This window comes from Calypte anna, chromosome 8 (genome assembly GCF_003957555.1).
Source record: "Calypte anna isolate BGI_N300 chromosome 8, bCalAnn1_v1.p, whole genome shotgun sequence".
Lineage (NCBI taxonomy): Eukaryota > Metazoa > Chordata > Aves > Apodiformes > Trochilidae > Calypte > Calypte anna.
Window position 1 is genome coordinate 11,479,079 of NC_044254.1, and position 11,967 is coordinate 11,491,045.

Here is an 11,967-nt window from a genome sequence, read left to right on the forward strand (position 1 = left end):
TGGAGGAAATGGTCAGTCAGTTCTAGTCAGCTACCAAAGCCACTTTCCAAGATGATGACTAGTACATAAAGGCCCTAGTGCTATAAAAAGTATCTGTCATGGAAAGGCTACATCATTTAAGTTCAGAAGGGCCCTATGCAATCTGGCAGTCACCAGGAACTGGGTCTTCAGCCACTGCTGAAACTAAATAAAAAAAGGACTCCAGAACAAAGAGTAATACAAGTGAAATTGGTATCTGCTGTTAACTTTCTCTTTCCCTCCAAAAATAGTTATTTCTACATGAATTTAAAAAAACTTATATGGCCAACCAGATTGTCAGAAAAAGGAAGCAAATGAAAACACACAGTTACCTTAGACTCATCCTTACAACCTCCCATCCCTGAACAGGAGACAGAATGTCCATGGGAGCATGCACGGCCTTCTTGCACCTCGTAACAAAACATGCAAGAACAAGAACTTTTGTTCTACACTCGCATATAGGTCAGGTTCTCCTAAATGCTTATAAATTCCCAGTCTTAGAAAGAAAGCAAATGATATCTCTGTAATATTGCTCAACATTCACGTAGTTTAAGATTTAATAGGGTCTGATACACATGCAGATCTCAGGATCATAATGTTGTTCTGATCACATTGGAATAATCCTCACTTCATGTTCATGACCTACAAAATATCAAGAGTTGAATTCCTGATTTATATTCATGGATTTGAGTCATGAAATTATAATACTGCATTCCTACAATTGTGAAATGTGCATTGCAAATATTTTATTTTCCAAATATAAACAAAGTTTTAACGTCATAAAAGACAAAAATTCTTTTCTCCATAGCTAATGATTATACTTAAATGGTTTAATAAGAGTAATCTAGAAACAATGTCCCTATAACTTGTCTTACACCAAAATAAGTCAAGCTAGACCAACACATATTTTCAAATTAGCTATTCCAAAATCTTCATGAATGTTTAAGTATTTTAAGTGAATGCAACAATTCTACGTTGCAACTATGGGCAAAGAACATAAATAAAATTATCTTCTTCAGATCCTAAAGGACTTTTATGAAATAATTACATAACTAGCACTGAAAAATTACTATAGTTTTTCACAACAATCTATTCACTTTTCATAAGCTGGCAATGGTGCCAAATAAATGAGGTTGTAACTATTGTTTCTGTTTCTGGCTGGCTGGACATTTCTAAGCACAGAAAGAATGGAGTTCATTTAGAGGTCTTGCAAATCGACTCAGACTCCTTTTATGCATAATGGATTTCAGTAGGAACATTTAGGACAAACTTTTTTTTTTTTTTTATTTAACCCTTTAAACTTAAAGGGACAGTGGGAAAAGAAGGAAAAATCAGAATAATTTTGTTATTGCTCCTCATTCAGTGATGGCATGTATGCTTGTTCCAGAGGAAATAGAGACCAAGATCAGTCAGGGGGGAATTATTTCAATTTCTGAAGATGAACCACTATAGCCCTGATGCATTATTACCACTTTGCAAGACACCTTAATAATGAACAACAGGTTTCTAAGTTAATTATGTTACTAACATTACAGCTTTTAGACTTTACAAATCAGTTTTCTTGTGTTTATTCATGAGTAAACATTAAATATGTTATAATTCATAAATGAAGAAGGGTGACAAAAGAAGGTGAAACAACTTAAATTTCTATTTTTCTAACATATTAAATCTGGACTTTATATTACTTGAACACATTAAAATTCTTATATATTGGGGACTACCCTTTGTTCACAGAGATGTAATTCACACTGTACATGTACATTTAAAGACAGAATAAAATATATAATTTATGATTAATATGAAATAGGACCCATTCCATCTTCTTACAGTATCTAAAAATACTTATTATTTTAGAAATTTTTTTATCAGGTAATCTAGAATGAAAATATAGGAATTCCTTTTAACAAGTGAAGTAAAATATAAGTAAGCCTGGAAATGCTTCCTATTTTTAGTTAATATTTTAACTTGTTCTTCTAGCAGAATAGCACTGTTCTCTCACTAACTGAACTAGCCCAAATTTGACAGAGCTGAAGATGTTCAAAATAATTACGTTCCTACAGATTTTGAGAAAATCGGTGGTTGGGAGGGACAAGAACTCCAGTGGAAATATGGAGAGGTCAAACAACACAAATACATTGAAACCTAGGCTTAATTAGTGACATTGTTCTTTTTGTCACGATTACTCATCACTTTCTTGATATCCTGAAGAACGCAACTTTCAAAACTGGGATGAGAAACATTCTCTGGCAATCCATAAAAAGTTACAAAGACTATCAGGAAGGCAGAATCCTGTCCACAATGCACTTGCTACGGGGAAAAAAACAAACCCAAACAACCAACCAAAAACAAAAAAACAAAACTCTCACACAACTCCCCCCCTTTCCACTCCCTTCCCGCTCCCACAAAAGACAAAGTCAGGAACACTCCTACAACTCCTCCCCCACAAAAAAAACCTTACACCAGAATGAAAAACAGCTAACAAAGCAAAATGCTACACACACACAGTTTCATGCACCACCTCAGCTGACTCTCAGCCTCATTAAGCTTTCTGTCCTTCTTCACGGAAGCTGTAGAACTGCACAGAAATCCAAAGCACCAACAGTTTTTCAAAAGAGAATCAAGGACCTACTTCTCTTCCTGCTTTCTCCCTCCCTTTGTGAAGAAGTGTCTTCGTGTTCTGTTTGAAATGTTAAAGTATTATTTATCTGAGTATAAGAAACGTTCTGTGATACAAATAACTTTGGCTACTTTGAAATCAACAGAATCACTTACATTAGAACAGTCCCGGTTAGTGAAAGCTCAACCAGGATATTTAGAGATCATACCACTGACTGATTTTTTTCTGCCATCAGTCCTCACTACTAAATTAAAACAACTGACAGGCAAAACACCTATAAAAATGTCCACACCCTTGCTGATTTTTAAATCTACAAGTAATCATTTGAGAACTCTCAAAACCAAAATTTCAAATATCCTTTAATCAATGTTTCCATACCCATTGCGCATATGGTATGGTATACCATATCAGGCTTGAAATAGCTTGCTTTATTCATTTTATTTTTATAATTTCAGCATTATGGATACATAATGCAACTTATGAATATATTAAGGGGTTTTGTATGAATACATTTTGATTTCACTGATTACCTTGTGAGTAAATTTGATGATAAAACATAAAATATATACATACTGCAAATAAACACACAACACATTTAAAGGTTTATTGCTAATCTATTCACAAAATGACACACTCTTCTATGGAACAGCGCAGGGGTAGGCAACCCCTTACTTACTGTCCTTGCTTACTGTATTACTTCCTTGCTCCTCCTGTGCACCTTCCTACCCTCAAGCAGATCAACACTCCCGAGTTAGTGTCATCTGAAAACTTACTGATGGTGCATTTGATCCACTTGACCAGATCATTGATAAAGACAGTAGAGAGAACTGTCCCCAACACTGATCCTTATGGAACACCACTTGTGACTGACCACCAAGTGGATTTAACTCCATTCACCAGGATTCTTTGGGTCCAGCCATGCAGCTAGTTTTTTACAAGCAAAGGATAAACCCATCCATGCCACAAGCAGACAGTTTCTCCAGGAGAATTCTGAGAGAAATGGTGTCAAAGCCTTTAGTAAAGTCCAGGTACACAATATCCACAGCCTTTCCCTCATCCACTAAGTGAATCACCTTGCCATAGAAGGAGATCAGGTTTGTCAAGCAGCATCTGCCTTTAATTAACCCATGCTGACTGGGTCTGAACACCTTATTGTCCTGTATGTGTTGCGTAATGGCACTCAAGATGATCTGGTCCATAATATAACCTCCAGCTCCAAGGTCAGGCAGAAAGGCCTGCAGATCCTATATCCTCCTTTAGGCCCTTCCTGAAGATGAGCATCACAGTTGCTAACCTCCAGCCAACCAGGATCCCCTGGTTAACCAAGACTGCTAGTAAATGAGGGAAAGTGCCTTGGTGAGAACTACCAACTTCCTCTGTACCCTTGGGGGGATCTCATCCAGCACCATAGACTTGTGTGTGTCTAAGTGGTGTAGCAGGTAATTAACCCTTTCCCCTTGGATTATGGGTGCTCCATTCTGTTCCCTGTCCCTGTCTTGCAGCTCAGGGGCTGAGTACACAGAGATCAACTGGCCTTAACACTAAAGACTGAGACAAAGACGGCATTAAGTGCCTTAGCCTTTTCTTCGTCCTTTGTCACTGTGTTCCTCCCTCACGTCCAATAACAGATGGAGATTCTCCTTAGCCCTCCTTCTGTAGCTAATGCATTTATAGAAACATTTTTTATTGTATTTTATAGCAGTAGTCAGATTAAGGCTGTTGAGGTTGTTGTGTACCAACATGGTGCAATGGGAACTAGTTGAAGTATGGGCACTAATTTCCTTCTGCAAACCTCTTGGGACAGCAAGGACTACTCTCTTAGCGTGGCACTAAGAAGGTACTTCCATACTGTAACAGCACACTGGTACAAAAAGATTCAGCAGAGAATTCTTGATAGAGGTGTTTGTTGCATTTACACACATTTATGCCATGACAGGTGTACTATATGGATGTGGTTATTTTCACATTCTTAATATCACTATGCTAGTGACACATTACAAGACACAGTCTATGTGAAGTCTAGAGATCACATTACAAAGTTTCTCTTGCCTTTCTAAAAGCTATCTGGATTACGGAGATGACTTTTCTTTTAATATAAATTTTACTTTGGTAATGTTTCTCCTTTTCTTGCTAAATATGGTTTACTGCAAAGGGGTTGCTCTGAGATGATTTTTCTCCTGTGTGACTCAGTCAGAATAAGCTCACAGAAGTCAGTAATATGAAGAAGAAAAGCATGCAAGCATGACTTTAAACTCTGCAGTTCTACTGAGAAAACACTACACAAGCACCAAGAAAAAGTAGAGGAATAGAGCCTTGCTGCAATGCTGGCAGTAGGCGAGAACCATTACATGTTTATTATGCATCAAGGGAAAGGGAAGCCAGAATTGCTAGTTTTCCCGAGAGGAAGGAAGAAATGGCAATGAGCCACTGTTGACAGAAGCACTCTATTCCCTCCATCCCAAAAAGGACGGATTCCCTCCATCCCTATGACTGTAAAAGACATTCAGGTCATCTACTGCAAAATGACAGTACATCTCTGATCACTGATGTACATTTACTGAGTCAGAACTCGAGAAAAGGACATATAGAAGCAACTTCTCAAAATGTGTCTCACAACAAACCCACGAAGTCTGCAGGCAGAGTCTAGCATCAGCAGAATGCTATGTCTCTTACAGGACAACAATTTGCTAATAATGTATTTCTGGCAGCAAAAAATGCACTATCACACCCAAAATGCAAATATTTTTCTATAGGAGTACATAGTTTTCCACTGAAAAGTGCTGGCTATTTAACTTATTTGGCTGTTGTATACAAGTGTTTTTATCCTGCAGAACTCAATTAAATCTATAGGGAAACACAACTCTGGAAAGTGACCTATACATTTGAAAGGCAATTATGAATGTGTGATCCATGTAGAAATTTCATAAGTAGAGCAGCAGTACACATTTATTTAAATGCCTTTACAGAGAGTCTGCCAAATCCTGAACCCTTTTCTTTCACTCCACACTTTCCCACCACCATGAGAACTATTTCTCATTAACAACCAACTTGGTTTCAGATGCTCTGCTATAAGATGTTACCTTAGAAACCATTTGGTAAAAGACTGTGGCTTCCTTCCATAGAAATCTCAAGCAGTGAAAAGGCAGATTTTCTGGCATAAATGAAATCCAATTTCTAGGGTTCACTAAACCTTTTCTCCTCAGAATAATGTTTTGTGACTAGATCTTAGCAGTTAATAGTGCACGAAGAATTGCTGGTGTGAACCAGTTTTAAATTATTTTAATTCTATTCCCTTTGTTAACTCAGTTGAAATTACTTCCAATACTTTAATACTCCTTGATAAAACTTCATGGCTAGCAAGAATATATACTATGTAGAATAAATAAATAGAGTGGATAAAAATATTAATGCTATTTTCATCCACATCTCTAAACTACTCGACCTGGTAAAGAGTACATTAATAGATTACGCACATTAAATAATTGGAAACACTTCACCATAAATGAGACCTATGACAATTTTTTCCTACTCCGAACAACTTCCACAAAAAAGAATTATCAAACTAAAAAAATAAAGATCCTAGTCTCTAATTAAGAGGGATATTATCATAATCATTCCTGCTGTGAAAGATTGACTTAAAAGTATGTAAATTACTTACAATTAACCACAATGAGCATACAATTAAGTAGAGGGATAGCAATTTTAAAAAGTATATTTGACCATGACACCAATAATTCAAAACCACTTAGAATGTTGTCAATATTATAGAAAAAATATAAAGAGATCTGTAATTTACAGTGGCTTCCAGCTTACAAGACGAAAATATATTTATAATAACTCATCATTGTAAGAACCTAATTCAAGATGAATCATCCTTACTGATTTTTGACATTAGAACAGTGCCCTTTACACCTATCAGACTACCAGCAGAATAATTGCAGTTGTGAATAATGACAAGAACCTACTCCTGCAACATCATGTGACTCTGCAAGGTCACTTGCAGTGTCCCCCTACTAATTGTATTAATGAGTTCAAAGAACAGCAGCATATACACGGTGCAAACTAAAAGTGAACAATAAAGAATTCTTCTGCTCAAATTTTGTTGGTTTTGTGTTGGTTTTTTTTCCACATCGTCTAAGAATTTAATATATATTTTCTCAAGGTTTTCCAAACAAAGAACATTTCTTGAAGCCCTAGCAAGGCACTTCCATTTAGGCATTAAGCCTGGGGAGCAGAACTTACAGTTATCAAGATGGTTTTCCCCTTTCTCTCCCCTCTCCTTCCCTAACGACGATTTTGTATCACTCTCTGTGCTAGAGGTAGTTGGCATACACATTAAAAGAACTTATGAAAGTTTAGGAATCTGTACTTCAACTCTTCCTCATGTGGAGGCAGGAGGAACTACTGCAATTTAGGTTACAGCAGCATGTGACATCACCTTTCAATGCTGCCAAAACTATGCAAGGCAGCTCCAGCAAAGAAAAAAGGTATGACTAAAATCTCCTACATGAAGATTGAGAGATAAAAATCAGTTTTCTTTTTTCCCCCTCACAAACTTCGGTATCTTTTGAGAAACATGGTGAAAGACAGAAGTTAAATACAGTGGAGCTTGCTGCTGTGTTCATTTCAAACTGGTAACAAATAATTTGCACCACTAACAGGCTGTTCAGCTTCTAACACTTAAAAGTATTAATGGCAGCACCAAATTTAAAAGCATATACAAATTGCCACTGTTTATACTGATAAAGGCTTTAATTATAAAACAGTGATAGAAACCTTATTTTTTTTTTATAGCTCAGACTTCGTGATGAACATTTTAAATTAATCCATATTGCATCTCCAACAGTGCGATAACCAAAAAGAATCCAGCACAAGAAAGGATGGTATCTTAAAGTTCATAAGTCAAAATTCTCAGCTAAAAATATAAAAAGCTGGCCTTATAGATGTGTAGGTATACAAGAATAATAGAGACAAAACAGCAATTTCCCTCAAAAAAAAAAAATAAAAAAAAAAAAAAAAAATTCTGTACTGTGTACTGATCTAAGCAAAAATTGTCTCAGCATTTTGATAGAGATGCATTTAATAGTACCCTGTAAAACAACATTTTACCACATTCAGTATTTTTTAAAGAATAAAACACTACCAGACTGGAAGTAGGTGAAGTTACAAGAAAGTAAAGAAGGTAGGAGCTCAGCAGGTACAATCAGGTTAGGAGAAGATACTGAGTTGTTCCACTATATAGAAACACACAGCTGCCTGGAATAGGGACACATTTTGTGAGGGAGCAGTTAAATACCTGGAGGGCATCCAAGTTCAAGTACAACTTTCCAAGGTCAGATCTACTGAAATTGTAGATGAATTGAGACAGGAAGATTGGCATGGCATTTTGTTCATCACAAAAAGCTATAAAGTGAACTTGATGACCATGGGTGAGAGACAAAGTCCTGACAGAGTTAAAAAAAACAACAAACGATTGAGATGTAAAACAAAAGGAAGAAATAAACAGCCAATTCTTATTACAGGAGAAGATTAATAGGGTGGAGCGCCATAGGTCTTAGTATCAGGACCACTGTTCCATAAATTTCCTCAAGAACTGAAGCCATGAAGAAACAAAAGCCATGAGTTTAAAAAAACTGGCAGCAAAGGTGAATGACAAGTAAAGGCCTGCTGCTGCCAATGAACTGAAAAGAAGTATCTCGTTTGATTCCAGCCTCAACAGGACTGGGTCTTTTTTGATCACAGCTAACTTTCAGAATAAATATGAGCAACTCTAGGATTAACAATAATAACAGGGAGGTAACTGGATTGGGAATACATCATGGAAGGAAATGTTAAGATACTGCCACTTGGAATTAAGATTCAAGTTATATGTAGTATTTCAATGAAAAAAGAACAACATAATTTGATGTAATGAAATGTTTTTCTCCAAATCTCACTATCTGTGAAAAAAAATGGGAACAATAGAAGCAATCTTGTATGACTGCAATAAAGATAACGCAATGTCTTAATGCAATCAGCAAAGTCAGTAAAAGCTTATTTGTAAGATTTATTTACTTAGATAAAGCTACAGCTGAATATCTGTGAATGAATCTTACCCATGGAACACCCTGAAATGATGATAGAAGAGTTTTTAATGGTTTGCCATTGAGTATGGAGGAATTCTGTGTCTATGAGTATTAGTGTACTACATTAGTAATACAACATACTGGCAAATGTAGTAAAAATGCAAATTTCAGCAAGTCAGTCGTGCTATAAGTTAAATGACATCATATTGCTGAGAGATTTTTATTCCAGGCTTTTTCTATTCAACTCAAAGTTGCTCAGAGCTGTATCTGACTGCTTTTCCAGTTACAGTACCTAGTATGATGGTACTGCTCATTCTTGAATAATCTTCCATAAAGAAAATCATTACTACTAATAAAATACTCACTGTGTGTCTTGTGTAAGGCACAAGTGGTATAAAGACTTGATTATTTTGTTTAGTAATTGCCTGTCCTGAAGCCCCTTCCCAAACAAGCTTTCAATTTATTTTATACTTTAATAGGAGGGAATCGTTTGAGGACTTTTAAACTCATTATATTGTTATTAATTCTAGCTACCCTAAGCCTTACATAAAAACTTCACAAAAGACAGTCTATTAATTTTTTCCTATTACTAGCACATATTGTTAGGAAACAACATTCAATTTGACCAAATCCCCTGAATATCATTATTACTGTCCCTAAAAAAAAAAAAAAAACAAACAAAAAAGCCCAAATCAAAACACACAAAGAAACAAAACCCACAAAAAGTTCTCTTCTAATGGGAATATAACTACCGTATCAAGGGGTGGGCAGTACTTTCACTAAAGAGAGCAAGAACAAGCCTTATGAGATGTCTATAATTGGTGTTTTGTGGACCTTGTGTCATAAGACATTTTTTTTTAAAGACTAAAGCATTCAGAGAATTATATGGGTAAACTTCATTAATAAATCAAATAGTTTTTACCACTAAAAGACTTTATCAAGTTTCTCTCATTTCATAAAGCCTTCCAAAAAACAATGATGTGCTCAATTTAGCCATTTAGCACATGGCCTTGAAAATGCTTTACAGATTGGCAATTTTACCCCTCAGACTCTAAAAAAAACAGAAGAAAACCAAAACTAAAAAGGCAATAACTTTTAATTGGCAGTTCTGTTCTTAACAGAAGCAAGCATGAAGAGTACAAACAGTACAAAGTTCTTCCAAAGCCTGAAGAGGATACTGTGTGCACCACTCTGACAAGGGATAGATTTCTTAAGAGTGCTGCTTTAGAAAAGTACCAAATTACATATTCTTAAATTCTCTACAATAATACAAAGTATAGGTTTCTTGGATACATGTAGTTCAATGTAAAAGTGTACCATTGTATTTCTATAGCACTTTTTAAGTCTTGCAAATATGGAAAGAAATTACAGTTACCTTACTAGCAAGACAGTGAAGTATCGATTTTATAGATCAATCTGAACCAGTATGAGTTAATGTACTCTCTGGGACACAGCTTTATATTGTATCAGGTATTATGGCCAAAATAGCAATTCATTTTAGACTTAACCTTACTCTATTTGAAAGCAGTCTTCATAATGAAAATTATAATTGACTATAAAGATGCCTGACCCTCTGCATATTAATATTACTAGCAATGACAGTTGTTAAAATCAAACCATAAGACTTAAATTTATCAACAGTTTATATAAACATACAATCAACAAGATGCAGATTACTTTGTTAATTAAAAGTTCAGCTATACAGCACATTTCTAACACAACGGTGGGCTGCTTTATAAGAATTGTCAATTGTCTAAGGTAAGTCAGCTTGTGTTACCATTGCTAGTAGACTTGTCTTTCTACTGGACATGAGGCAGGTACAATAGAGTATAACTACACATGTAAGGAAAGAGAAAATTTTGGATGCACAGAATTTGGCATGTTATTTTGAATACCCTACCAGACTGATCATAAGTTTTGTATGCCGCATAGCCTTCTGTAGTGTACAAATCCATCTTTCCCAAAAGAGATTTTAATCAAAGTGGGTGCCCCTCACCAAGAACAGTTTGTGTGAGCCCAGAGCATCAGAAAGAGAATGGTAAGCTTATGAATGACCACTTAACTGCCTTCCTTTCCATCTCCCCTTTTGCATTAAAACTCAACCAACTTACTGAACTTTTCCTATACAAATTTGAAAGTCAAAGCACCTGTGAGGTGGAAACATATTAAAAAAGATAGAATAAATAATAAAAAACCCCCAATACTATCCTAGGCTGCTGTTGCACTCTCTCCTGTAACTGGCTGAGAAAGGTGTTGCATCTCCTACTCCAACTCTCAGCTGCTACAAAAGGCATTTCATCACTTGGAAATAACTTGCACATCTATCTGAGCTGCCTTCCAGTTGACATGACTGGATAGTTGCAAACATCTTAACACTGCATATTTATCTGCCTTTAACACTTTTTGAAAGATTATCTAGCAGCAGAGGCAACATACATATCTGTCCTCTCAAATATGGCTTCTCACAATGCAGCAATTCTGTCTGCATAAGAAGTAACAAAGACACAAGTAAAAACTAAATCATACCGAAAATGGCCTAGCAGGAGATACATCCTCATTGAAGAAAGTTCTCCTGTACTTTATAGATGAGTAGATTTTTTGTGCTGCAAATATTAGTTAATGCAATAAGGCTGCAACAAAAATCAGCCATGAATTTGTAGAAGAGTAATTGTGAGAAGAGTAAACTGTGTTTGACTACATATCATGGTATTTATAACTTGACCACAAATGCAAGAATGGCAAATCTTGAGCTTACTCCCTCTACCCTCCTGTGGTACTTCTACCATAATGAAATGATAGCAAGCAGCATGCTATCTGGTTAAGAGTACAAAGGAGTTTTTCTGCTTGTTTATTTCCTAGCCAGCTTATTCTTCCAATCACAGAAGCAATTTCTTTCAGTCTCCAATAAAAATGGGTGGTTCTGCAGACAGTCTGAAATACAACTCACCATATCTTGAAACAATGGACACAAGACAACTGAAGTGATTCTCTAAAAATCACTATTTACATATTTTCTTAGTTTTGTAAAAAACCTCCAAGACAACTAAATTGGTGAAAAGTTTTAAAACAAACAAGCAACACACCCTCTCCAAACAAAAAAGAGAACACCCCTCCAAAAGAACCCACAAACAAACAAAAAAACCCCACAAGAAAACACAGCAAAACAGTAAACAAACAAACAAAGAAAAGAACTTTTAATAACATAAGCTCTTTTACCCATTATATAGGGACTATGCAAGGGACAGTAAAATGAAGCATTCTTAAGGT

General features: G+C 35.8%; 1 pseudogene; it reads right to left on the reverse strand.

Annotated features, from left to right (window-relative positions):
- The window catches only part of LOC103525981, a 62,497-nt pseudogene that overhangs the window by 48,467 nt on the left and 2,063 nt on the right, over positions 1-11,967 (reverse strand).